The following is a 25,755-nucleotide window of genomic DNA, read 5'->3' on the forward strand; positions in this document are numbered from 1 at the left end:
AAATGAAGAAGCTTTAATAAGAAAATAGTCAATTCTCGAATCTGAAATGACTTCACTAATGATTCAATCTTTTCACGAACTTCTTTTGATAAAACAGTGATATCTAACAGATAAAGTATTGACACTCAGATAGCAATATCATACATTTTGATTCTTTGACGATCAACACTATTATGTTATCTGTCAAAGGAATAAAAACTGAGATAATTGATTAGTGAAGGCATGAACCAATGAATGACGTTTAGTTTTTAGGAGAAACTCGGCATAAAACAGGACATGAACTTTTTTATCTAGTAGTTTTATTGTATTAAAGCAAAAGATAATTTGATAAAAGGTCGTACATTGAGCAAATACAGCATCAGACATAACACTGCATGCCTTAAAACTGATTAATCAGTACGTGTGGAGATAAAATGTGTACGTTATTCGATATAAGACATGTAGTTATAAATACAACTGTGGGTAATACTGTTTGATGTTTTAATGAGTACATATAAATTATACCCCTGTTGAAAACAGTCTATCTAAATATTCTATCAATATTTATGAAAGTAGTTTTTTTTATCAAAGTAGCAACATTGTCTATTTGGCTCTGAATCCTTTATGATAGATAAAGATTATGGATTAAATAAAACTGTGTTTGCAAAAACGATTACTACATCGTTATCATCATAAGCATTATTGAATATTAAAGATAATGTCACAGTGGTTGGCTGTCAATTTCTTATTTCTAAAAAGTTATAAAAAATTGGTTCATATCTAGAGTTACTGTGGTAGTTGACCAGGACAGAAAAAAACAATGCAAAAATGTTTAAAGGGTACATTGAAGAATATAACACCGTATTCTATTTAATAATTAGACACTAATAGATACTTAAAATATCCGCGTTGTAAATAATTGTTCGGAACGAACAAGTCATAACTAAATCTGATTCTGGCCCGTGTAGTATATTGTGTGTTAATACCTTCGAAAAGGACAAATAATGAAGCACGAATATGATGCTTTACATGAAACAGAAAACACTCGAAATTTGCTTGCAATGAAAATTCTTATGGAAGTTATTTTGCAATGAAAATTTGTTTCTTTAATTTGCAAAAGATGATTTTTTTTAATCCTGATAAAAAAGTGTAATAATACTATAACATAATGAGCATGTATAATGTGATATACTTTACAAACACTGATTTATTAAAGCTGTAAAAAACTTTGTAAACTAAAGTGCAACGCTCAATATTCATATTTATCTGTGTTATCAAAACCGCGAATAACAAAAAACAGTCTGATACATCATATACAATGATGAAGAGATATTAGATACCATAACTATACATGTGATAATAAAACATCAGCCGGCAGAAAGGCACTATTCATTATAAACAATTGGAAACAAGAAGCCATGTTAAGATGAACTGTTTTAAAAGTGCACTATTTTACAAGTTGTTTCCTCATGTTCAATTTGTCAATTACTTTATTATCTTGCCTTATTTCGAATCGTAATATTTCAAGATTTAATCAGCTCTTTCAGTTCAAATCCCACATGAAATCATATACAAATCATAACCTTACATGATAATCAATGTACCTAGATAAATAAGGTATGTTAGATTAAATTTGTTTAAAGTGTGTACTGTAGTAGTACAGCTACTGTAGTGTCCAATATCATCGTATTCTAGCAAAAGAATGAGATAAACACAAGTGAAAAAAATATTGAGAAAATGAAATCATTTAATGATAAAAATACAACAGCAACTGTTGTATAGTACTTTTTTGGGTACCAATGTCATTGTATACTTTGACAAGTAATTGAAATATTTTCATTAAAGCACAACAATACACAAAAAGGTTGAAAATTGAAATGATTCGTCCTTATATTTTTTACAGTTTGTACATATTTTAATAAAGCAAGTGTTTGTCAATGACGTCGAAATATAATTACATTTTATACAAGTTTTTGGTTTAAAGTGATATGATCGTTGATCGTTAATATTAATTGGGCATAATCATTTCTGAAATTAGTAAAGAAAATCGAATCAGCTATCGACATATTATGAGAAACAGTATAAAAAATTGTTCAAAAAATCTTTTCAAACAAAGAGAGGAAAATGGACTCGTAGAATTAAAAAAAAACACGTTATATATCGGCGTAAAGACAGAAAATGTCAATGATTTAGATAGTTGAAATCCAAGTACCTGACTTGAACGTGAAAACAGGAAAAAAGACGATCTACATGTACATACACGATATATATAACCCCCCAAAAGAAAAACATAAAAACTGTAGAGAAGTAAAACGAGACGTAACACACAACACTAAAGCACTAGCAGTGTCAGTATTGGAGTTCATGGTTTAAAATACCGTCATTTATTACTATATTCATATCTGATATAGAGAAATTGTTTTAAACATTACTTTGTTGGTTTAGGAATATTTTCAACAGTGTTAAACACACTTATAGATTAAGTTCATACCACAATTCATCAAAAGTGTTATTACTCTAAAAAATCAATGTAATTTTTTCCCCATTTTATCACATATGTATCTATAAACGATCGTCATTTTTCAAAATCTTTTTTTTAAATTATACATAATGGAAAGGACGTAATTTTATTTTGCACTTTTCAATTACATGTTTTCAGATTACATCGCTGAATCAAATATTGCCACATCAATACTGCTTCGTCCTGATAATGCCTTTAATCACTCAAGTGTAATAAATCGAACTTTATAAAAACCGTTAAGATTTACTTTCTCAGCAACATAAAATATTTTACTGTCTTATCAAAACATTTTTTCTTATTAATTTGATTTGTAAGATAACAGAGCAGGTTCTAAATCTTATCGGTATAAATTGCATTGTTCTCAATATATCTTTTCGGTTGCACTTAGTGCATAGAAATGCAGACATTAAACAACGATATATGATAAAAAAACGGAGTTCTTATAAACAAAGCTTTTACGTTAAATGATGAGGAACCGTTTGCTGTTTTCAGAAATAGTAATCAAGGAAATCAGGATACGAGCGGTAATCAAAAAAGTATTTTGTATCAATTAAATTAATGTCGTACCTACAGACAAAACCCAAAGCAACATTGTTTTTGTCTGTTAAACGTGTTACATCAAATGTTTATTATCAGAGGTAGGCATAGAAATTAATAGCAGTAATAAGACCTATATTACTACTAGACTCTCCAATGAAGAAAATAGCGGAAAACCATAAATATCTTCAATACTCTTTTGGTCTCTCTACTAAAGGCGATGATTGTGATCTACCGGCTATGTACTGGATTTCTTAACTTCACAAGAATCCAAAAGAAGAAACATCGTTTAGGTAGATCCTTTGATCTCAGTTTCTGCTATTATCGTTAAACAATCCTAGTTTCGGGAATTTTATACATCACATCTACCCCAAAGAACTTGAAATAATTAATATAACAGACAATGTGAAGTCAGCCTTTCATAACACAACTTACACGTTAATCCAGGGCTTGACCTAAGTACGCAAATTTTTTTTATCGCGCTAGACTTCTTACAATTAGACTTCTAGAACAGGGTTATGTTGCTACAAGATGAAAGTCATCAGTACAGAATGTTTATGGTCGTCATCATGAACTCGTGAATCGTTATGGTGTAATCATCTTCACCATAAAAACTGATTTGTGCAACATGTCATTTTTTTCATTTGCTCTCTAAAAAAAGTAAAAATATCCGTGCATATCTGAAAAAAAACGTCAGTGCATATGTGAATAAAGAATTAAATAAATAAATAACAACGTCAATACGGAGCACAGTATAAACATGAGAAGAAATAGCATCAAATCTTAGCATTGTGTGTATATTTGTCGTTAGTGTTTGGTATACCAGGCCTCAGATTATAATTCTCATACAGGTTTATTAAATCGATTATGTAAGACAATTACATATGCTCAACCTTTAGTTTTGTATTTACCTGTATGTATTGAAAACCACTAGACATGCAAGAGTAATCAAGGGAACCAAGGTTATAGCGGTAATCAAAAGAATGTAATCCAGGGACAAAGACCAGACATGGAAAACAGACATACACAACAAAGAACATGAAGTAACTAAAATCATACATACAAAGTAACAAAAGCAAATGAGCAACTCGGAATCCACTAAAAACTGGGAGCATGGACCAGGTGCACCAGTAGGGTAAGCGTCCTATGCTTTTCTAGAAACACCCGCCGATTTCCTCATAAAAAGTCAAGTCCTGGGTAGACAAACGAGGAAAGGAAAACTATGGCCCGTTGAATAAATCAGTTGTCATGGTGCTGATGGATACACCATAACGATCCACGAGTTCATGATGACGACCATAAAACTTCTGTAGTGATGACTTCAATCTTGTAACAACATAACCCTGTTCCAGAAGCCTATTTGTTAGAGTTCTAGCGCGATACAAAAAGTCTGCGTAGTTACAGCAAGCTCTGGCATAACGTATGAGTTGTGATATGAACACTCCATACACAGGAGCCGAAGTGATCTTGCCACAGATGAAAGGAAAGTTGACAATTCTGAATGAAAAGTCATCACGTTTGTCGTAAAGTTTGGTCAATAGTTTTCCTTTACTATCGATTTATAAGTGTAGGTCAAGATATGAGGCTGACTTCACAGTGTCTGCAGTATCTTTTATCTCAAGTTCTTTTGGGTAGATGCGATGTATCAAATCCCCGAAATTAGGATTGTTTAAAGATATCACGTCATCTATATAACGGAAACTGAGATTGAAGGATCTAGCCAAACAATATTCTTTCTTTCTGATCAGATCAGCTATAAAGTCAGTCTCATAAGAGTGAAGGAATAGGCCAGCTAGTAAAGGAGCACAATTTGTTCCCATTGGAATGCCGACCGTTTGTTGAAAAACACGTCCACCACACTGGACAAATATGTTGTCGATTAAAAATTCCAGCATTTTGTAAACATCTTCCTCTGTATATTTGGAAGATGATTTGAAATTATTTCTTACAAAGTATGAGGAATCTCTACCAAGAACTATATATTTGTATCTAGGTGTACCATCTTTTTTGGAAAAACAATGTTTTTAGTCGGGATTTTAACTGAGTATGGGGAATAGAAGTATACAGTGTAGAAAAATCATAGGTTTTAATGCTATTATATTCAGATAATAGTCTTGAACTGATTGTCTCCAACAGATCTTTTGAATTTTTCATGATCCACATTGAATTAATACCACTACGGGAGTAACACGTGTTGTGGTAGGACTGTAGACCCTCTTTGACAGTTGTGAGTATAGAAGTTAAAAGTTTTGAAAAAGAGGTTTGGTGGCACATTTTGCAGATCCAGCTAAGAAACGTTGTTTGTATGTATTCTTGTGAAGTTTAGGAATCCAGTACATAGACGGTAAATCACAATCATCGTCCTTGGTGGAGAGACCAAAAGAGGATAGCACAGATTTATGGTTTTCCACAATCTCTTCTTTGGAAAGAGTGGTAGCAGTGTATGTCTTATCACTGCTATTATTTTCTACGTCTACCTCTGATAATAAACATTAGATATAAAACGTTTTGCAGACAAAAAAATGTTGTATTGGGCTTTGTCTGCTGGTACGACAACATATTTGTCATGTATAGTAGACAATGTTTTTGCTATATCGGGGTCTTTGAAAACTGATGTAGCCTTGGCACTCATTGACCTACTTAAAACTTTCATTCGTTTCAAAATTAAAGACCTCACGGCCTTCAACCACTCTGACAGAGAATCAATGTCTTCTTGTTCTCGTTTTATCCATTTTCTTCCATAGTCCTCGACGGCATCCATAAGAACTTTAAAGTTATAATTCCAATTTATAAAGCGTGGTTCACGTTACTTGGGACCTTTAGAAAGGATATTACGCAAAGATTCGTTTTCGATAATGGTTAAATCTCCCATAACGACGTGACCAGAAGGACCATATTTGAATGGAGAGGTTTTGCAAGAACAGTCAGGTGGTTTAGCCTTGAAGTCCTCAATCTCGAGGTTCTGCAATAGCCTTTTATAATTGAAAATTTTGGATGCGATGGATGAAGTATAGGAATATGAAATAATTGGTATGGATTTGTCTTTGAAATATGGGGGAATTTTGTTGGTAACGTTTTTGTGATGGAGGATGTTAGCCAAATTAATTGCGTCTATACCTTTGTTGACAAAGGGTAGTGGAAGAAATGATCGTTTTTCTTCATCTTGACTTTTCAAACAAACTGGTTTAAAGAGTCTGTGGAAACCAATATCCAAAATGATGGCAACAAGTCTGTATGATGATGAGGTTGAGTCAGAAACAGGAATGTCAAGACTTGTTTTGTAAAGGGAGTGTAGTAGAGTGAGAGGTATAGAATAAAGTTTGGTTCTAATGTGATGAAGTCCAAAAGGTTTTTGTATGAAAGGAAGGAGACCATCCATGGAGACATCATGTAACTTAGGTGACGTATAGTGGCGATGGCAATGAGTCCTTTCCCGTCTTGGGTTTTTGTCAAATAAATTCATCACATTTATATTATTGATATATTGGCTTGAAAGGTTTCCTTTACTAGGTGAGAAATGTCCAAAATCTAAGTATCAACGAATTGAGACAAAAAAATAAAGTTTCTCGTCCAAGGAGAAAACATGGAAATATGGGGAGAAATGAAGGGTATCTGTGGACTTTATGACGAAAAATGTTATTATATTTAGACCGGCTCAAAGTATTACGTATATGATTTAATACAGTAATGCAAACGTCTTATATTTGTCACTATCGTACTGGACAAAGAAAAAAAAATAGTGTTCAAGAAATAGATTTTTTCAATCTATAGAACTAAATTTATTTTTAAATCACGAAAATTGATACCTGCAACTACATGCATGTTTACTCGACATAATGTGAGAAAATTAGCAACCGTGAATATTGATAACATTACATTACAGTAAAAAAAATCAATTGCTGTTTTATTTGAACATATCGTTTATATGTCTAGAACAAATAACTGATGAAGTAAAAAGTGAATAAAAAGTTAACAAAAAGTTGCTGAGACTTTCACTTTTCGAATAAAGAAATAATTTATATGAAGTGTTTATTTTACATGAGAAACGCAAATGAAAATTTAATATTTGCATATAAAAATGTTAAGAGAAAAAAACATGAATTCCGGCAGCCACTGAATGATTTCCTATGAAGAGATTTTTACCGCAAGTATGGACAGAAAACCATTATAGAACATGTTGTTTAAAATTTTTTGTTTTAAAACAAACAAATAAATCCAAATATGTATTCCAGTGATTCCTTACATACATTTAATATCGCATGATATTTCCAAAATAAGACAATTACTTACCACTATTTGCCGTCGATTTTAACAATCGCTTTACAGAGCCAACGCTTAGTGGAAACAAATATTTGTCAATGTTCAGATGAAATCACTGCTTTGTTTAAACTAATCTGGTATAACGTATATTTTAATTAGTCTAGCAAAAGTCCATGCACTGCAGTGAACAATTTGTCACGAATATTCTCCAGCAACTGAGAACATTTTACGTAATCAGCTCTAAAGCAAGAATTATGGTATATCGAGTCAGGCAGGCCGAATGTCCTGTACACATATGTGGTAGCGACGGCAAAGTGGATAGGTAGTAATGTATCTTTAATCTGTGCACGCCTGGTCTAAATCTTTGATGTCATCGAACTACTGTTAGATCAATATGATACGGTTAGATTCTGGAAATAGATGACATTGTGTAATCTAATTTCATGAGATTGTAAACTTGGTGACAAATGTATAGGTAACGAATGTCGACAATCGGTGTAATCAATTTTGTGACAACTTCATAGGTCTTGAGTAGCAATATTGCAATGTCGAAGATTGGACTTGATTATTCATGTTCGTTAATTAGAAGGAAATGACAGTAATATCTAAATGCTCGAAAGACAATATTGCGAATAGTTCTGATGAATTTAATTTTATGACAAAAATCTGAAGTAAATTCGTTGACGTCAATACTAGAACCAATTTACTGAATTGCATCATTTGTGTTATTATTCAGGTCATCAAGTCATTGGTACCAAAATATGGACCCTGGTCATATAAAAATTCCCCAGCCAGCTCCTTACTTCAATGATTAGGAACATTTGGACATGGATTTTGAAATTCGTGGATCCCCATCTTTTACGTTATCATTACACCTAATCAAAATCTTCACAGTGAAAAGTATATTAATTGATATTAATTTTTGCTGCTGTCATAAGATATTTAGGGAGTAAACAAGGTCACAAAGGTTATAGCGGTAATCAAAAGAATGTAATCCAGGGACAAAGACCAGACATGGAAAACAGACATACACAACAAAAAAACATAAAGTAACTAAAATCATACATACAAAGTAACAAAAGCAAATGAGCAACTCGGAATCCACTAAAAACTGGGAGCATGGACAAGGTGCACAAGTAGGGTATGCGTCCCCTGCTTTTCTAGAAACACCCGCCGAGTTGATCATAAAAAGTCCAAACATGTATTCATACGGTGAGGTATAAACTAAATTGGATAGGATCGTAAACCTTATTACAGGTATTCATGGTTATTATTATTATGCTGAAAACCCTTTCTGGGATTCCTTTTCTATATGTAAAAAACAAAAAAATGAAACTAAAAAAGCCGTTGTCAATGTGAACATCATCTACGTTGTAATATACGTTACAATAATATTATAATTAATTAAAAGAGTAATCAAGGGAAAAAAAGATTGCAGCAAAAATGTTATACAGGGACAAAGACCAAGTGCTGAAGGGATGTTGCCACAGATGAAAGGAAAGTTGACAATTTTGAATGAAAAGTCATTACGTTTGTCGTAATGTTTGGTCAATAGTTTTCCTTTACCATCGATGTATAAGTGTAGGTCAAGATATGAGGCTGACTTCACAGTGTCTGTAGTATCCTTTATCTCAATTTCTTTGTGGTAGATGCGATGTATTAAATCCCCAAAATTAAGATTGTTTAAAGATAATACGTCATCTATATAGCGGAAACTGAGAAAGAAATAGGTCAGCAAGTAGAGGAGCACAATATGTTCACACTGGAATGCCGACCCTTTGTTAAAAAACGCGTCCACCACAATGGACAATATGTTGTCGATTAGAAATTCCAGCATTTTGTAAACATCTACTTCTGTATATTTCGAAGATGATTTGGAATTATTTCTTACAAAGTATGAGGAATCTCTTCCAAGAACTATATATTTGTATCTATGTGTATCATCTTTTTTTGGAAAAAACAACAACATATTTGTCATGTATAGTAGACAATGTTTCTGAAAACTGATGTAGCATTGGCACTCATTGACCTACTTCGTACATCATCTTTTTTGAAGACATTCCTAAATGAAACTTAATACGGAAAAGGAGAGAAGCTAAGTGAAATATTTTATTCATATTCATGTACTTTGCATATTATTCAAAACTACAAGACGATGCCCTGTCCAATATTAAGCGTTAATAAAAAGTGCGGATATACATATACTGACGACAAAAAAATAAAATAAAATAAATAAACAATATTATTTAAACCACCAAACCACAGAAAAAAAAGAAAGACATTTCTGAATCAATTGATTAAAACTATATCCATTTATGATAAATTGATCCAGGCATTCAATAAGATTTTTAGGTTTAAATTTTGTAATGTACTAATCGTTTAAAAAGTCGTTGACTAAGCAAAACAAGTAGATAACCAATCCTCAATTAATTCATTGTTTTTGATCAAAAACTCGTTTTAAAAAAATGTATGTTTGAATGCACACGTAGAACTGTTATATACACGTTCAAAATGTCAAAGATTAGAAATGAAATTGTTTAAACAAACAATCATATAAGTATTGCAAAAATTGGCAAGTTGTAAATACAAAGCCATGTGCTGTACACGTTCATGTGACAAACATAAAATAAACTATATACCCCGACATTTCAAGTGAGGTATGACGATGCAGCAAATTGAAGAACCTTTTTATGCTTTGTCTGTTGTAACTTCAATTTGTTGAAATCAGTGAATGCTTCAAACTGTGTTTTCTGTTTTAATCATGATAGTCCGTACTTTTAAACAATATTCCTTTCTAAGTTAAGAAAATTAGCTCCACGTATCTTGTAAGAAACACTTCAATTCTCAAAGAAGTGCCCACTTTATCTCATTGACAAGATTAAAGATTCAGTTGTGTGAACATAAGTTTTGTATTATAGATATATTATACATTAATATTACAGGAACATTAAAAACGAATTAAAATGACATTTACGTAACAGTATCATAGAAACAGTTGGATCATAAATGTAATTTAATTGTCGTTTAACACAATAAAGTAGAAACATATTTACTTTTAGGAAATGTGCTAGCTTAAGATAATACATTAGAATGAACCTATTGCCAATTTGTCTTTATATAATTAGTCCATTACAAATTTATTTTTAAATGGCAACCTCCATTGAATAATATATTTTCTGATCCTAACCTATTATCTCTGTTGCTAGCGGAAACTTTACATATTAGGAACTTAGAATATTTGATTTAAGTGGATTCTTATATAACTGAATTTAAAAATTATGACATGCAACTATCATGCCCATCATCACCATCTTCAATTGTGTAGTACATATTAAGAAATTGTATAAGGTATGATTTGAATCTCATATCTCTTATCATAAAATGCTTTTTTTTATATCACAAAAATACTTGAAATGCATAAATTGTGTTGGTGTAGTCATTATTGCAGACTTGCAACTGTTAGATATATGTTTTGCTTATTATTTACTTGAGTGTTAATATAAACTATATTTGTAATTATGAAAATACAGACATTGCATCAAAAATGAAATCTAAACATTAAGAACATTATGCGAGGGTTGAAACAATACACTGCTATGAAAACAACTTGAATAAAAATTAAAACAAAATGAAAAGGCAGTAGTAGAAGCAACAAAATGATGGATAAGTCCGTTTATCAAATGGCAATATCAAGGCAAAAACCGCAATGGTCCTTACTTGGTGCAGGTATTTCCAATGGATTAAGCTTCACGCAGCGGGAGACGTTCGTTTTCTCTCATTTTTTCGCTGAAGACAGGCCTTCCGAAATTCTCGGACGTTATTCAAATCACATGCCGTTTAACAATCGGGTAACGTCGCGTAAAATCAATCACTTTTTCCCGACTTTGCAAGATTCATGCATTTTCTGAGAGGGCTGATGGCAGCGTCTAAAGTGAATTTTGAACGTCAGACGCTGTTTCAGAGCTGGCCGACGGATATGTTGGGTGAACCAAGTTTTATTGCGCTTCCCTTATGGTCAATGGCTTGGTAAATTGCAAGGTATAGTAGAGTAGAATAAAACCACTTTCCATCTCAATGTCGTTTTTAAAATTTCTATCAATTTTGAAAACGTGGACAATGGAGAAGTAATAAGGAGACACTACTAAAGAACAACAATCGTTGCACTAAGATTTACATTTAATAAATCAAAATTCCGGACTCTTTCAAAAATCATTGAAGACTAGCATTGTCTTTTGACTATCATAAGATATGTAATAGTCCCAAAACTACCACTAAACTCCTAGTCCATAGGTATAAATGGAATCCAGGACCTGTCTGCACCTTTATATATTATGACCCATCTTTTAGGTTAAAGAGACTTGTATCGAATTGATATGATTTGATGATCGCTCTTTGATGCCCATTGGAATACATTTCAATCATCACAGGACTAAACAATTTTCTAGGTCTAATCGATCATGTTGTTAAAACATGGCAGTACTTAGATTAATCCTTTTGTACAATGATGAACTATTTGTTCGCAAAAAAAAACTGGGTTGTGACGTGGGCGGACATTGAAACTTACTGATCTAGTTAAGGTAGATTACGCACATGTAACATTTAAAGGTGCTTAATTCTCATTAACATGTATTAGTTGAAAGGCTCCATGTCTTTTATCTGGTGTTTATATTTTTTTACACCTTGAAACCTCTATATTGATACATCTGTTCGTCCGAAGTGTGACATCGTGATTTACTGAAGAATTATGGAATCATATCAATTTTGTAAACTAGCAAACACATCTTTTACTTGTAATTACCACTTCGAAAAGACCACTACATGCTAAAAGATTTTATTCCTGTCAATCTTTGATGAAACACACAAACGGTTGAAACAGAAAAATGCAAAGGATTTTAATAATAAATTGGTTACTTATTTCAATATGAACTTTTAACTTTTATTGCATGCGAGTCAAGATATTCATTTTAAACATGACTGTTACAAATTAACAATGACAAAAATGACACTCATGTCACATCTATAGAAGCAATTCGTACATCATTGCTATAAATTATGATTTCAAATCTTTTTTTGAAGACATTCTTAAAAGACATTTGATAATGAATGGCTGTATGATGTCATCCAAACAATTTTCACATTATTATTCAATATTCACACGTTGAGGCCATACGATGGGTGTACAAAAATTGAAAAGAAAAAAAAACTATTGAATTATGAACAGTAACATGTTTAATGAAGTCTTTAAGATGTAGTTCAAATATATACCATTCAATTCTTTGTATTATTTTTAAGCGTTTTATGTGTTCGTGTTTCACTCAATCTGAAGGTAAAAATCGAACTCAACACAAAAAATATCTATTTTGTATTTAATACTGTTATTGATATTATATCATCTATCATTAATGACTAACAGCAAACCTTAATTGGTTTTGACGTCCAATTTACCGTAAATGACAACCTGACGTCATGATTCACGTGCGAGAATGTGATTTATGTTCGACTGCTTTTTAATTTACAAAGTTCACATTAACTTAATCAAAGAAAAGTTTCACGAATTTATGTGATATTATTCATGGCCGAAATATTTTGTCTCAATTTATCTATTTTAGACAGGCAAATATAAGCATGTTTATGTGCTTTAACAATCCAACAACCATATAGTATGACACGAATTTAATTTTTAAATGGAAAATTGTTTTCAGGAACCTTGACCATACTTGGCCGTGAACTTATCGATATGGATATAAATGAATATAGCAAATACTTTACTTTAATACATTTTACATCACATGTATAAAATCATAGACGACAGAAAATATGTCATCCAACTTATGGGTTATCATTTCATTTATTGACAAGCTTATATATGTTTGCTTTTTACTCGCTTTAAATGTCAATAACAATGTTGTCTGCGATCGTTTAATATTGAAACTGACTCATGTTGCTTTTTCGAACGACATGTAATGCTGTCGTTCCATTTGGCTTGTTTTCATATACTTTCACGCGAATCCATTGTTATATCAATCCTTACATTTGAATAGAAGACTGATATAAATCAGAGAATATTTTCTATACCAAGTATGTCTGGACATAAAATGTGAACTGTCCAATGGAAAAACACTATCAAACAATTGGATTTACAGTAAAATCAGCCTAAATTTAATTAAACAATTCAAACAAACCCCCAAAAATCAATAAAAAGAAACCAAAACCAAATAAACACATAAATAAAAGCAAGCAAACTTTCCTCCCAATCTCAATCCTCTATATGAAATTACATCCCAACAACCACACATCCCATCCTAACATATCTTTGTCTACTGTACAAAGTCAAAGCTATTTGATGTCTAATTTTAACAGTTTCTTTAATTTCTCTTCAAATTATGAAATTACAAATCAAATTTCGAGCTTATTAATATTTCTAAATTAAATTCTGACTGATTCTGAAGATGACTGAGAAAAAGTATTCTGAGTAAACTTTTATGAAGGGTAAGGTACGATAAGGCCCATATTTGGGCCCTGCATAACTGGAATTAACACATTTGATATGAAGATTTTATTTGTAATTTAGAATGTTAAATGTATGATTTAGCATATTCAACCACAATTATAAACATCATCTGTTAAGATTGAAAGTATGATATCTTAAAGTTGAACATCTGCATTTTTTTTATCAAATATGCCAAAACTAAGCACTTATTGGAACATTTTGCATTTTTTTTTGCTTCCAACAATTTGATCTAGAATAATTGTTAATGATTAATAAATGAAAATTTGATATGAGTCCAAATCAGTCAAGTTATCCCTTGATACACGTTGGAGGAGATCTTGGAAAATAACAAAATAAGCATTGAAAATTGGCATTATTTGCAATTTTATGGTTTTCGGTAGATTGTAGAATTCCATAAAAACTAACAATTGTTCAAAGGGGCACATTATCATAATACAAAAAGTTAATCAAAAGTGATTTAATGAATCTTCTTTGAAAAACTACAGTTTGATATGACACACTAATAGTATACAATGAAATACCAAACACGGTCGACTGAATGGGAAATACACATTTTCAATGCCATGTCTGGACGATTGCGGTGGTTTTCCAACTTGTTTGTCCTGTTTTTGTCCTGATATTACCATTTGTTATACATACCTTCCTGTTTCTATTCTGTGGCTATTTCTTTTGACTACTGCATATATATGATCAATTTGTTAATGTTGGTATAACCTTTTATTTACATAATTACTTGGTAGTACTGATCTTATGTGAACGAAAAACAGGTCTAAAAGGTAACAAATTTGAATAAACTCAGGATCAAACATATATTAATTTGTCTTACCTTAAACGCTTTTCTGTTGTTATTGAAAAATAGCCACACCAGGAATATAACAAATATTTTATCTCACAATCATTCCGCAAGGAGAAAACAAATAAACGAATATGACAAATGCAAAAATTATCTATTGGCAAATTAAGAGGTTCTTACGCATTCAGATCCACGAATCATTAAAATAACTTGAAATTAATATAGATAACACAGTTCATTTTTTTTGGTCAACAATATTATATTTCCTATGGCACGAAGCGAGGGTTAAACCAGATTTTTCAATTAATCAATTGTCTTTCAGACGTATCTTTCAAGGGGTATTTTTTCAGAAATATTTGCAATTAATTATTTTTGGATCGATGTAGACAGCTTTCAGGCTAAACATCATGCAGGAGGTAAATCACAAATCATCTCTTTGTGCTACAAGATTGAAGTCATCACTACAGAAGTTTTATGATCGTCATCATGAACTCGTGGATCGTTATGGTGTATCCATCAGCACCATGAAAACTGATTTATTCAACGGGTCATAGTTTTCCTTTCCTCGTTTGTCTACCTCGGACTTAACTTTTTATGAGCAACTCGGCGGGTGTTTCTAGAAAAGCAGAGGACGCGTACCCTACCGGTGCACCTGGTCCATGCTCCCAGTTTTTAGTGGAGTCCGAGTTGCTCATTTACTTTTGTTATTTTGTATGTATGATTTTAGTTACTTTATGTTCTTTGTGTATGTCTGTTTTCCATGTCTGGTCTTTGTCCCTGGAATACATTCTTTTCATTACCGCTATAATTTTGGTTCCCTTGATTACCCTTTCTAAATTGAAAAAAAGAAATAACGAAAATTCTCAGAAAAAATACACAAATTTAGCAAAGAGGGCATAAGCAAGAACGTAACTTACCCGAAACGACACAAACGTCACTATTTCACATTGTTTACGTCGAGACATTCTTTGTGACATCATAATAATAACAGCGCTCTTCTTTCATTTAATTGTGTTGACATTACTTTCTTCTAAACATATATTTTCTAGTATCATTTTGAAACGAGGTAAAATCTGAATTTCTTCAGTTAAATCCCTTTAAACCGATTCATGAATAATCCGAGAACTTGTATTTAAAATATGTATTTTCTATAATTATTTAAAGTCCGGTATATCCAGGTTTTTACACTGAAACCTGTCTAAACCTAATCCTAAATAATCCAAAAGCTTATCTAAACCAGACGCCTGTGAAAATTGCTTGAAATCAATTTATTGTATAATGAACCTATTTTTTTAAAACAAATTTTTAAGTAAAAAATGGTGTTCAGACATAATTCACTGTAAAACGACTTTTGATGTTTCAGAAAATAGATGTTCCGTTATTCGAATCGAATAATATTTAAAACAAAAATCAATTAGTGACATTAGTGGTCAAGTACAATCATTCTGATATTTTGTAAAATTTGATTAATTTATTTCAAATATGTGTAAATGATCATTTATTTTCGATTTAATTACAGCGAAGTTTATGTTACTAAAACTTGTTTGGGTGTGGTCTCGGTATAAAAAAGTCTTAGACTCTGGTGCATTTAGTATACAGAACAGAACAGGTAATTGTGAAGTTATGATAGCTATAGATATAATAATACGCCAGTTTTTTATCATGACTAATATATCTTTACTTTGATATCAATCGGATAAATCCTAGACGTTCATGTCTATCGAATGACGATTCGTTTGCTGTTATTAAGCAATTACAAGCCGTCAATCAGTGAGAGATTCATAACATTTTAAGTAATAAAGTTTTCATTAATATTGTTCAACAGTTTATCTTGTCACGATGGAGATAAACTGTTTTCCCGGATGTGAAATTCGTTTTTTTTTTATCTGTAAACGACAACCAACATCGCAAATTAAATCGCTAATTTTAAATTTCATATATCAAGCACAAATGAAATAGAGCTGACATTTGAAAAAAAATATTTCAGGCATCTTATTGGGTATGTTCTAAACCACATGCTGATATGTACAAGTCTACAACTGACGTCACCCCATTCATGTTACATAATGGCAATCAAATTATTATATAGAAAATGTATGAATTTTCCATCAACGCTTTTGATCAATGACATTTTTGATAAAACAAGTGTTTCATATCTATTAATTGTTTTAAATTGTGGTAACAAATCAGCAAATTGTGCGTGTAATAACGAAAACAGAGCAGAATTAAAATAAAAATAGGTTTAGCTAATACCTATCCTGTATAAAATATTAAGTGAATATCCCCAAGAACAAAATAAAATAAATAAACCCTGAATACTTTACATATGTACTTGCATACTGGATTTAAACAATTAATAAAAATCCATTCATTCAATTATTTCCTAAAGCATAAATTGAATATTAAATGCTTAAATACTGCTAACAAATTTACAAAAAATGCCTTGCAGATAAAACTAAGAGTAATCAAAGGGAAAAAAGATTCTTACGGAAATCAAATGAACGCAATCATGTGACAAAGACCAGACAGGAATAACAGACACAACAATACAAACACAAAAAAGCCACAATGCCTACACAAAAAACTGACGTAAATGAGAAAGTAGGACTCCACTAAAAACTGAAAGCGTGGACGAGATGTACCGGTAGGGTAAGCGTCCTCTGCTTTTCCAGAAAAACCGCCAAATTGGTCATTAAAAGTCTTGTCCACGGTAGACGAAAGAGACGAGGAAAGGAAAACCATGACACAATTAACAAGTCAGTTTTCATGGCGCTGATAGATACACGATAACGATCCACGAGTTCATGATGACGGCCATAAAACTTCTGCAATTATGACCCCAGTATTATAGCAACATAACCCTGCTCCTTGTTCCAGACAACGCCTATTGCAAGTAGTCTACTGCGATACAAAAAGTCTGCGTCGTTACGGCAAGCTCTGGCATAACGACTCCATACGCAGGTGCTGAAGGGAAGTTGCCACGGATGAAAGGAAAATTGACAATACGGAATAACCGCGTTAGTCGTAGAGTTTGATCAATAGTTTTCCTTTACCATTGATCGCAAAGTGTAAGTCAATATATGATATCATGCTTTTCTGTAGTTACTGTAAAAACGTACTAATTTTCGCTATTTTCACGAGGACAATAACTGCGAAAAATTGATTTTGACACTATATAAAGCTTATCATTTCTTAAGACCTAAAATGTTGATATCCGGGAATATGTTCACGTGACAGAATCTGCAAAAACAGCAACGGCAAACATTTATACATTTACAAAACGCTTTTTGTATATTTCCAGGAGAAAAAAAACAAAAACAAAACAAACAAACAGAAGACTATGGACATTTAAAATTATTTAATCACTATTTCCCTATGTGCATGGTTCTTTTGTTAGCTTCCTTTCTTCTCATTTTATTGAAAATTTTAAACAGTGTACCACTTAAACATAGTCGACGGTATAAATAGAAATACAAATCTACTTTAATAATTTTGTTACTTTAAAGAACAGAAGACAGTTGCTAATAACACAATAATTACTTATGCAGTAATATAATGAATAATTCAGAAAATTGTAATAACGTCGACACCAGTCAAGCTTTTTTCTTACGTAATAATGCTACTTCACACTTTGTCTGATCTATATGTCTTTACAAAGGAAACCAACAACGAAATAAATTTTATCTTATTTTCGTAAGCAGACAGTTTATAATACAGATGCCATACTTAGCTTTGCTTGCTATATTAATTATGAGTGCAAGGCTATTGTGAACCAAAAAAAAATCATTAATATCTTTCATCGTTAGCAAAACATTCTTTACAACTTTGTCTGTAATGTTTTTGGTCTTGATAAATAGTTTTTTTGTTATCCTTGTGCCGAACAAATTGGTGAACTATTTATTGGTCAACAGATATGTATTATAGGTGAAGAGGGAAAATGAAATTATGAAATTATGGCATTGGCATTTTAACGAAAATCATGAGAAATAAATATAGTCTAAAACAACACGGAAGCTTCTTAACAGAAGAACGATTCAAATACATCTAATTCAAAGTTCATGACCAAAACGGTATAGAAACAGAGACAATCGACATACAGACAGGACAGTGAACATCATTATGAAATACTATCACGTATAAAGATAAAATAGGACGTCACGCGAAAATAGTAAATCACTTGCACTATGAAATCCCTCGAAAAAACCGCGGGTATACACCAGAAAACAACAGGACGGTTAAGCCCGTCCTGCATCGCTAGCCAAAATGATAAAAGTTTATAAAAATGTTGATTGTACTTGAATGTTCAAGTTTTTGTAAAATGCTTTTCTTCATTACGATATGAAGAACATTTTGCTTTGAACATTTTTTGAACTTTACATTGTCTGTTTGATAGTATCTGTTTTATCTGCCGTCTTTGTGTCAAGTTTTATGAATCATTATCACTGGCTTACGTGTATGTAGATTAATTTTCATACGATTATTACCTGAATGTATCTAGTAAATTATGTAATAGACTTAACGAGTATTTTATGCTAGTTGACTTTATATGAATGGAATTTGTTGTTTAAATCATATAAAGGATTGGGATTATATCATGTGAAGTTTGATTCATGCTAAATCAAAATGAATGCTTAGCGTTTTTGCCTATATATGAAAACGTTCAGTTTCCTTTTCAATGTCTTTTCTTCACCTTTCTCATTTGGTAGTGTTTCATTTGTTATCAACTGACAAAAATATAGAAAAGAAAATGGAAAGATAACTAAAGAGGCATATGAAATTTTTTATAACAAAAACAAAATGTAGTATATAAAGAGACAATTTGAAACTCTTACAATCATACAGGTAATATTTTAGTTGCAACGCATCTTTAATATCGACACAATTGCCCGGTTCAATCTCGAACAGTGTGTGCTTGTTCCATTGTAAAAATGATTTTGCATTCAAGTTTAAGTGACAATTACCAAATGGGGCTTACAAATTAATAACAAAAAAAAAAGAAACTTGGGTTTTTCTCTCAATCGTATAAAGCTAAGATGTAACATATGCATAGCACAATACAGACAAACTTCAAAAGAATTTAAAATAAAGGTTTCTTCCAAAATAATAAGTACTGATTGTTTTTTGTAAATTGTTCTTTGTTCTGACTTACCAATTATGACGCAATATCATGCACATATTTTAATCGCCACTGGTATATTCACGCCGCAATGGAAGAGGGCGGTTTAGAAAACCTAGATTTGACCCAGCATTTCTTTAGAAATGCCTGTACTAAGTCAGGACCATTGCAATACCAGCTGTTCTGTTGGTGTGTCATCTATTTTGTCAGATTTATTTTTGACTTGACTTGATTATGGATCGGATTAGTGTTCAGTAATTTTGTTGTTACCCTTATAAACCAGCGCATGAACTGAATCAAAAATAAATGTAAATATATTACTCATTAATTCATTGATTTATCATAGTTGTTATATGGAAATAATATCACAAATACAATTTAAACTAAATCATCTATACAGACAGATTGATGCCCAACACATTTGCTCGCGTATACAGGCATTCGGAAAAGTTACATATATTGCTTACCTTTGCTATTTTGAGACAGTAGTACTTTAACATAGCCAATAATACACTGTGAAAGTCCTTTATACTATAAATCAATGAAAGGTACTAACAAAAAAATATGAATTATAATATTTGTGTGGGAGCTTAATCTAACATGTGTTACCATCTTAAACATAGCGTTAAGTTAAGCAAGAGTTATGACTAAGTATGTCATATGTTGCAATGTATTCTATATATTGTCTTAATTTGAAAAGATACAAAGATTGTACACAGTGTTGTTTATTTGCTTTATAATTAAAATATCCTGCGGTCGTTAAATTCATTTACACGTGTTTCAGATCCTGATGCACGTAACGATAAAAGCTATCTTCAGTCATTAATTATTATCAGAGCAACAAATATATGTTGATTCGAATAAATGTATCTCCCGGCATATAGAATCCAATTTGTTGTTAAACCTTTTTAAACAAACTATTCTGAAGGAAAAGTTCGTTTTTTTTATTACATTAATAGCGAGCAAACACTGATACAATAACAATGTTGAATGTAAATGGTCTTGGTAAAAAAAATTTGAAAGAAGAAAATAAATTGAAAGTTCAAATGCAAGTGAAATCAAATGACCATATTGCACAGATATTAAAAAGGACGGACAAAAGACATGAAAATAGTCATACAACTAAAAACAAAATGAACACACATTTACCCACTAAAACCTACAGCAAAAATCACACTAAAACCCGTGTATATGAAGTTCACTGAAAGATTGAGCTTTAAACAGGGAGCCGGTAAGAACTTTTTTCATTTTTAATCAGAATAACATATAATGTTAGGGATGTATAGAAGACCTTCGAATTATAAATCGCTAAACGTTTTATCTTAATCCAAGTTGTTCCGTAATATTTTAAATAATGATTTTTTAATTGCAAACATAATTAATCAATATGATTATGATATATATATCTTGAGGGGAAAATATGTGACCTTAAGCTTGCACCCCCTCACTTTTTGTTATTCTCTTCATCCACCACTTTCAGTTAAAATAGCGTTGAAACCACTAAAGTACAATCGAAGGTTTGGTTTCAATTTCAATCTTATGAATTATGTTACGATATAAATAGCAAACGGCTAGACATTTTCTCAAAAGAAACATAACATGTCATGTACAATTCTAAGTTACATAAGAAGCCACATGAAAACTGACTTGTTCACTAATTCAAATTTATATAACATACTGTATAACTTCCTTATCTCAGTGTTGGTTACACGATATTTTATGAAATATTTAAAAAGATGATGAGTAATTGCTCCAAAGCAATACCTTTACCCCCACATAGTGACATGTAAAAGAACGGAGGTAGCCGAGACTCATTCGTCAAACTATTAATAGATATACAAAACATGTATAAAGAAATTCATTTTGAAACGAAACAAATAATGTTATGTTTTTGTTTGATTCAGTGACGTCAAAATATGTACATTGAGCCTTAAAACATGTTTAAGAAAATATCAATTTGACAACTTAATTAATTCAAAATAAACTTAACCATGCAGGAAGTGAATACTCTCTTGCCTGTAAAGAAAATTTCCGTAAAATATTTGAACTGATAACCACAAATGCAATAAATAATACAATTTACAAAACTATTACGGTAAATAAAATTTCAATAAATAAAATATTGACACCAACAAATTACCAAAAAAGCAACTATCAAGACGAAAGACTACAAGGCAAGGCATGTAAAAAGGTATTTTTATGTAAATAACGAAGTTATAGAACTTCTAGTCATAAATCTGGAAAGGAAACATCAAATATGACATGACCGGACAAAACTGAGAATAAACCGAAAAAAAATGGAAGTAAGCACTACATTTACTTGGTACAGACATGAAAAATGAAATTATGGATTAACCAGGAAACAAGACGATCTGCATGCACAATGTTGAGAACCGGAAAGAAAAGATTATATTGAAAAACTGAAGATCAGGAGAAAAAGACCTTACACAAAACATAAGGCACTAGTAAAACATTAGTCAACTGTAATCAATGTCTTCCTATGTATTTCATGCTAATGCTGCTGAGACATAGTAATGGGAAAGTTATGTTTGAAATGTCAGAAGACAGGACAGAATATATCCTAAAAAAAAATTCTAAGAAAAAAGATTAAAATCGTATCAAAAAGGTTGCAGACTATTTGAAAAATGAATATCATTTGTAACACTAACATTTGAAATAGAAAACATTGACATTTGTTCATCCATACCTAAAATTATTCAAAAGATTTATGAATAATATAATTTGTTTAACATAATAAAAAAGAACAGTAAATTTCATTATATTATTAACAAGTAATTAACAATAGCCTACAGGAAAGAAACAACTTTTTATCTTTTATGGGGTTAAGGGTCAAATAAATCTTTTTTGACCACTTGCCCTTCCTTGATGTTCATTGCTTTATCTTCTGCTTATACTTTGACCTTAGCTTCCATAATAATTAGTCTGACTTATTTTTTTATTACAACTAATGTGGTGATTTAACACGAGGAAAATTAAATTTCTTGATTCTTAAAGACGGCTTTAGTCCTCTGGTTTTGTTTATAATACTAGTACCTATATATATTCCCTCCGCGGGACTCGAACTCGTACCGCTGTGACATCTATGGCAAACCGCCTGCACTAAGCCAATTTGACAGTTATATATATAGCATAGCTGGCCGAGTGGTCTAGGGCGCTGGACTTAGTGCAGGCGGTGTTGCCATAGATGTCACAGCGGTACGATCTCGAGTCCCGCGGAGGGAACGACCAAAAATTTGCTTCGCAAATTTGACAGTTCTAACATCGTTGGGAATTTTTCAGACCCTTGTAGATGTTGCACAGAAAAACTACAAGGTAGTCAATTCGTAATAACGCTTGTACGAACTCTAAACCCTCAATTTATATGTTTTATCACATTGATGAATGTTAGAATTGGACAATTCTATAGTGAACGTTGAGTTCTGACCTCGATTGCCTTTTTTTACGCTTAAAATAAGAATAATCTTTTCCGCTATACTGCGAGGCAATGTCCCCTGCAGAAAGAAGAACTATAAACAAAAGCTAAAAAATGATCTATCTATATAAAACCACACACCAAATTTAAACTCAATCCATCAATTGGCAGTCGAGATAATTGCGTCGGAATTCGGACCGACAGACGGTGGGACAATGTGATTTCAATATAACTCTCACTCACTGGATGGAGAGTAATTGTTTAAAGTTTACATTAATATAATATAGTAAAAGTTTGCTGTAATTAAAGTTTAATATATTCTTACCCAATGCAACAACTACAACCAAGGCAAGGCTCAGATCGACCATTTTGTTTGAATGAATGTTCTTTAGAGAGTAACAACAAGAGGAGTCACACCCTTGCTTTTATACATGACTTTTCATGACCAAAAGTCTGTTCCATCGGACAGGTTAACTTTCCATTTATACTATTGATTTTTTAAATGTAGTATCTTTGACATTCAGAGCAAACTATTATTGGTAAACACATGGAATAAGATGACATAATGTCAAAAACAAGATGTGTTTTAAATCCCTGTTGATAGAACGTATTTAGAACAATAAACGCTCAATTGCATGACATTGAAAATAAAGCAAATATTCTAATCTTTATTTTCCTCCTGTGACAGACAAAGCATTATTTGACATTTAAATAAAATTTTCAATTTAATATAACATTTTTTCAATTGAGTATTCCTAATGCAAATAATTAATAATTCATTATTCCCTGTGTTTATGTCCTAAATATAATATTTTGAAAATAAAAGACATTTTAATTCGAACAAAAAATAGTCAAATTGCGCGAGACAGGAACGATGAGATATTTTATTCTTTGGTGCAATTATAATAGGTGGAGGAGGAAAAACAAAAGATTTCATACGAATAATTTGAACGTACCAGTTGATGTTCCTAGATTACATTCCTAGAACATTCTCCAAGGATTAAACTGCATTTATAATAGAAGAGATGTTAAAAAGAGAACCATAAAATGGAAAAATGCAAAGATTTTTTTCTCGTGTATGAAGATGCTGACATGCAAAATACTAATAATACTTTCACATTATTTTGCTTTCATAACTTTTACTTAGTAAAGTTTAGATTTGCAACCTACTTACTTAAAATTATTAAATGTATAAAATCGTTCATTGCAAATATCAGTTCAGTATTATAAAAAAAAACTAATTAACAGATACTGACAATATGCTATGCAAAGAAAGACGTAACATCAGCAAGTTGATAGAACATGTTTGAAGAAGAAAGGCAGGGCCGTATCCAGACACTTTGAAAAGGAGGGGTGCCAGCCGAGGTTCCTCAGAAAAAAGGGGATGCTAGGATATTATTTGCCTTTTTGTCAATTTTACACATGAAAATGACAAATTGTTCAATAAAGAGGGTGTGCCAACCTTCTGCATCCCCTCTGGTCCGCAACTAAAAGTTGATCACAAAGACCGTTATAATCCTACCGATTATTTAAAACTTTCGAACAGTACTAACAAACAAACGGATGAACTACTTATAAATACTTTTGGTATTTAGTTGCGATCGATACATGTTATTTTTGGTCTAAACATCTTCATGTATTAAACAGATGGACTGATGCCATTTCGTTTTCACATATTTAGGACTAAAGAAAATTTTTTCCAGATATTTTTTTTTTGCAATAACTAACCGTTTTTAAGAAATAAAATTAAAGAAATGTTTTTTTTATTTATATCACAAAGTATGAATGGTAAGACGATATTTGACGTATTAATGTAACTCCAAGTCTTTATTTTAATATGAACGCGATAGGAATAGATGAATCATAGTGTGAATCCGTTTCTTCAAACAATACATCATTTGATTGAGGCTTTATATAGGTATGACAAATCATGACATTTGATTTCAATTGAGCGACTTCTTATATGACGATTTTTATAAGATATATTATTTTCCTCTGCAACTTCTTTTTATATTTACACTCCTTGTTATTTTGACAGGTTTTGTCATAACTTGGGATTCGCATACAGACACAAGACTATATGGATTCCGAGAATTCTAAGATTTTTTCTATTGTACATTTATATACATATTTTATAACAATCTTCTCAAATGTCAACCTTAACGTAATTGACAATTTGAATATTGCCCTGTCCGACTATTATATACAAGAATTCAAACACAAAACGGATCCAAACAGAGTTGAAGCATACCGGCCATTTATGATCTCATTTAATATCCTTTTTTTTATTTATTTCAATTTCTCTTCGAAATGAGATACAATTTTGGCACAAAAATTGACACGGGTTTAACAATGACTATTGCAACGACATTGAATCATTTCAATAATTATTTCTAATACGAACTATCTTTAAAAATGTTCATCAGGATCAAACACAAGTTAATATAACCAATCTGTATCAGACGCAAAAACATCATATAAAGTGAAAACAACGAATGCACAAAAACTGCTTTAAATTAGTACTAGACTCGTATATAGCAATAAATAATATACTCACTTGTTAGATGTTGACAAAAATCGAACCTTCTAAACACACATGATTTGT

At 31.5% G+C, this 25,755-nt stretch overlaps 1 protein-coding gene across 2 annotated transcripts in view; it reads right to left on the bottom strand.

The window, feature by feature from the left end:
• LOC148600904 (G protein-coupled receptor dmsr-1-like) overlaps nucleotides 1–20,324 on the bottom strand; it is a 62,646-nt gene extending 42,322 nt beyond the window's left edge. Inside the window, exon 1 of one of the 2 annotated variants that reach the window (XM_088554909.1) lies at nucleotides 20,185–20,324. The gene's annotated coding sequence lies outside the window, so the exon portion shown is untranslated. Of the gene's footprint in view, nucleotides 1–7,327; nucleotides 7,474–20,184 lie in introns of those variants that run through there. The other variant, XM_088554904.1, reaches the window with a different exon arrangement.
• Nucleotides 20,325–25,755: the final 5,431 nt, after the last annotated feature.

Source organism: Perna viridis, chromosome 12 (assembly GCF_037379345.1).
Source record: "Perna viridis isolate PV_CMFRI_1.1 ecotype Kerala chromosome 12, ASM3737934v1, whole genome shotgun sequence".
Classification (NCBI taxonomy): domain Eukaryota; kingdom Metazoa; phylum Mollusca; class Bivalvia; order Mytilida; family Mytilidae; genus Perna; species Perna viridis.